We start from the raw sequence: 4,773 nt of genomic DNA on the forward strand, positions 1-4,773 counted from the left end.
ATTCTCCACCCAGTCACTGTTCTAGTAGGGATCAACTCATTCTTCTCATTAGTGATGACCGTCATTCCTCCTTTCTTTGGTACAACTTGAACCGGGCTCACCCATGAGCTGTCAGATATTGGGAAGATTATCCCTGCATTCCACAACTTCATTACTTCCTTCTGGACAACTTCCTTCATTGTGGGATTTAGCCTTCTTTGAGGTTGAACCACTGGTTTGGAATTGTCTTCCAAGAGGATCTTATGCATACACACTGCAGGGCTGATGCCTTTCAGGTCATGAATGGTCCATCCCAAAGCATCTTTGTGAGCTTTGAGTACATCAAGAAGTTCTCCTTCTTCCTTTTTTTTCAGGGATGAATTAATGATCACTGGGAAGCTTTCCGATGTGCCAAGGAATGCATATTTGAGATGGGTGGGTAATGGCTTCAGTTCTTGTTTTCGTACTTCTTCCTTCTTGTCTTGTTTTCATCTTGCTCAATAGAAGTCTCAGCTACTTGTTCCTCTGTTGTCCCTTGATTTCCTTCTTGCTCTTGAGGACTTTCTTCCAGCATTTCTTCCACCAAACTCTCTATCATATCCACTCTCATGTAATCCTCTTGCTCAGGAATGTGTTGCATTGACTTGAAAACGTTTATGACCATTTGTTCATTGTGGACCCTGAAGATCATTTCTCCTTTTTCTACATCAATGATGGCTCTTGTTGTGGCTAGAAATGGCCTTCCCAAAATGATTGAATTGTTTCCTTCCTCTTCAGTATCCAAAATCACAAAATCTGCTGGGAAAATAAACTCCCCAACCTTCACCAACAGATTCTCCACAATTCCATTGGGTGTTTTGATTGATCTGTCAACCATGACCAACGACATCCTGGTGGGTTTAAGCTCTTCTATGGCAAGCTTTCTCATCATTGAGAGAGGCATTAAGTTGATGCTGGCACCAAAGTCACAGAGAGCTTTGTTGAGAACTATTCTGCCAATGGTGCATGAGACTACAAAGCTTCCTGGATCCTTGAGTTTTGGTGGAATGCCCCTTTGAATCACAGCACTGCATTCTTCGGTGAGTAACACGGTTTCCTTCTCAAGCCAACTTCTTTTCTTGTTGATAAGCTCCTTCAAAAACTTGGCATACAGAGGCATTTGCTCAAGTGCTTCAGCCAAGGGAATATTGATCTCCAGCTTTTTGAAAGTCTCAAGGAATTTATGAAAATGTTGGTCCTTAGTCTCTTTGCTGAACCTCTGGGGATATGGCAGTGGAGGTGTGATGCTCTTTCCTACTTGTTGCTGTCCCTGAATCACTTCTTTTGAATTGTGTCGTTGGTTGTTCTTCTCTTTGAGTTTCTCAGTGCTCTTGCTTGGTATCACAACTTGATCCTTGGCTTCATCTGCCTTTGTTTGCTTTTCATCTTCTATTGGTCTTTTGCTGCTCTCTACTTACTTCTTTGTAGTGTCATTGTTACTCATCAATGTTCTCCCACTCCTTAATTGTATCGCCTTGCATTCTTCCTTAGGATTTGGGATTGTGTCACTCGGAAGTGAGCTTCAAGGTCTCTCAACAGAAATCTGCTTAGAGATTTGCCCAATCTGCCTCTCTAGGCTCTTCATGGAGGCTTCATGGTTCTTGGTTGTCATTTCCTGGTACATTTTGTCTATCAAAGTTTCCAAGTTAGTGAGTCTTTGAGATTCAGGTGATGCTTGTGGTGGGTTGTGAGATGTGGATGGTGGATGGTGGGCATTTTGGTTGGTGGGTTGGTTATTGGATTGGTAATGGTTGGGGTTGGGGTAGTTGTTTTGAGGTTTTCTGTAAGGGTTTTGGTTAGTTTGATGCTGGTTGTGATTTTGGTTGTTCCTTGAAGTGTTTTGGTTTGAGTTCCTCTGCCATGGTTGTTGGTTTTGGTTGTGATTGTCTCCCCATCTGAGGTTTGGGTGGTTCTTCCAAGACGGGTTGTATGTGTCACCATACACTTCATTCTGTCCAGTGTTTTGGTTATGCATGTACTGCACTTGCTCCTGTTGTTGCTCTTCTTGGCTTTCTTCATTCTGCACACACACAGTTGATGGGTGGCTTGTGTTCACAGCTGCTACTTGAAGGCAAAGTGCTTGATCTAGATCTCCACTTCACTTAATCATTGTCAATCTATTTCAATCCCCAGCAACGGCGCCAAAAACTTGATGGTGTTTTTGCGGAAAACGAATTCCAAACACACAAAACTCACCGGCAAGTGCACCGGGTCGTATCAAGTAATAATAACTCACGTGAGTGAGGTCGATCCCACAGGGATTGAAGGATTGAGCAATTTCAGTTTAATGGTTGATTTAGTCAAGCGAATCAAGATTTGGTTGAGTGATTTGTGATTAACAGAATTTAAATTGCATGGAAAGTAAAGGGAATGGGTAAATTGCATGAAATTAAAGAGAACAGAAAATAAAGTGCTGAATCTTAAAGAACAAGAAATTAAATGGCAGAAACTTAGAATGCAAGAAATGTAAATTGCAGAATCTTAAAGTGCAAGAAATGTAAATGGCTTGAATTGTAAAGGGAATTGGGAATTGGATTTGCAGAAATTAAACAAGGAAAAGAAAAATTCAACAAACAGGAATGTAAAAGATGGATTCAATTAAACCGGATCTTAAATGAAAATGAGAATAAGCTTGGTGTGACAACGAAATAAGGAAATTGAAATTGAAAGATATAGATCTCAGGACTCAAGAGACTAGATAGCCAAGTCTAAATCTCACTGCCTTCCTAGATCCAGCAAGAATAATTGCAAAGGAAATAAAGAAATGTAAATTGCAGAAGAGTAGAAGCCGAAGCAGTTAACAGAAATGGAAATTCAATTATGCAGAAAATTAAACGAGATCTCAAGGTGAGATTGAAACAGAAGTTCTTCAATTCTCCACCCAAGATCCGAAACAAGAAAAGTAAAAAGTGCTCAAACAAGAACAAGGAAGAAGACAGATCAATTCTCCTCCCTAATTCTCTTGAATTCTAAAAACAACAATGCAAAAATGTCAAGGTGCTCTCCACTGTAAGTGTTCTGAAAATTTCTCAGGAAAAGCCCTCTTTAAAACTTGAATCCTAAGCTATTTATACACTTTCTTCAAATGGTCTTCAAGCCTTGAATTGGGCCTTTGCTCTTGATGGAATTGGGTTGATAAGAGTCTCTGTTGATTGCTCTTGGAGTTGGAGAGAAACCCATTGTGAACCGGGTCAAGAATCATAAAAGTTTGAGTAAAAATTTGAGGCAAACTTTTACTCAAACTTTTTATACCAGATGGCTTCACTTGCTGCTACCAACATTTGGGCTAAAGTTTGAGGTCAAACTTTTGCTCAAACGTTGGTCCCCTTGTGTATATGTGTGGCGCCAACGTTTGCCAAAAAGCTTGAGGCAAACGTTGGCGCAAGCTTTTCACCTCCAGGGTGTGCAAGTGTGGCGCCAACATTTGCCAAAAAGTTTGAGGCAAACGTTGGCGCAAACTTTTCTCCTCCAGGGTGTAGGTTTTGTGATGCCAACGTTTGCCAAAAAGTTTGAGGCAAACGTTGGCTCAAGCTTTTTTACCAAAAGTTTGAGCTATTTATCCATGGTTGATTGAATCAAAGGAAACATGGAATTCTACCCAATTGGCTTGCTTATGGCTTAAGAAAGTGCATAAAATCAATTGAAAACAAAAGAAAAAGGCTAGTGAAACTAGGCTAAGATGACTTGTCATCAAACCCTATGGGGTTTACCATTTGTGCCATCCCTCAAAGTTGGATATCTTCAAGGTCAATGGGCACCGTCTCAAGTTGTATCATGGTGAGCAAATGAAGAGCAACAAAGAGGTTGAGGTATTCCTTTTGGAAGACGCACCTCTGAGCAAAGGGCAATGAACAAGTGAAAGTCCAACTTAAGGACATTAAACAAAAGTGCTAGGTGGGAGACACCCCACCATGGTGAGATCTATCCTTTCCCTCCTTTGTATACCGTCTTTTCTTTTGAATTCTTCATTGTTTTGTAATTGCTTAGCTACACTTTTGCTTGATTAGCATTGCTTGTGCCTACCTTGGATAACTTGTTCATAAAGACTTGCATTGATTTTTCCATGAATGACTTGATTGTGTGGTAGAAGCACACTTCTCTTTAAATTTTGCATTGATTTTAGGTGTTTTTGACTTCTTTGGCTTGTTTGGCCAGTGAATACATGATAATTAGGCATTTCTTCTATTCATTCAAAAAAAGAAGAAGGGGGGGCACGCATGCGCGCACTGTGCGCGTATGCGTCCCTAGGCTTTCGCAACTCCTGGGCCATTTACCAGAGAGTTGCGCAAATTCTGGGCCAGCTTTGGGCCCTGGGCATGACCAACATTACGCGTGCGTGCACGACACGCGTACGCGTCCATGTCAATTCACGCAAAAACATGCGTGCGCGCACGAGCCGCATACGCGTCACTACTGCGTTTTGCGACCCTGGGCCATCGTCCAGAGAGTTGTGCCCTGGTTGGGCCAATTTCATGCTACTGGCCCAGCTCAACTCACCCGTAGGTGCACCTGGCGCGCACGCGTACCTCGACCATAATGCCAATTGACGCGTCAGCGCACCATGCACGTCTGCGTCGCTCAACAAATTTTACTTTCTGGTACTTTTTCCCGAGAGTTGGGCCAGAGTTGTGCCCAACCTGTGCTGACAGCACAACACATATGCACGTGCATGCGCACCTGGCGGTCGCGCGCACACTCACATTTTCTACTTCATGCACATGCACATTGTGCGCATCCGCGTCGTTACTAATTTTG

Source organism: Arachis ipaensis, chromosome B05 (genome assembly GCF_000816755.2).
Source record: "Arachis ipaensis cultivar K30076 chromosome B05, Araip1.1, whole genome shotgun sequence".
NCBI classification, from domain to species: Eukaryota; Viridiplantae; Streptophyta; class Magnoliopsida; order Fabales; family Fabaceae; genus Arachis; species Arachis ipaensis.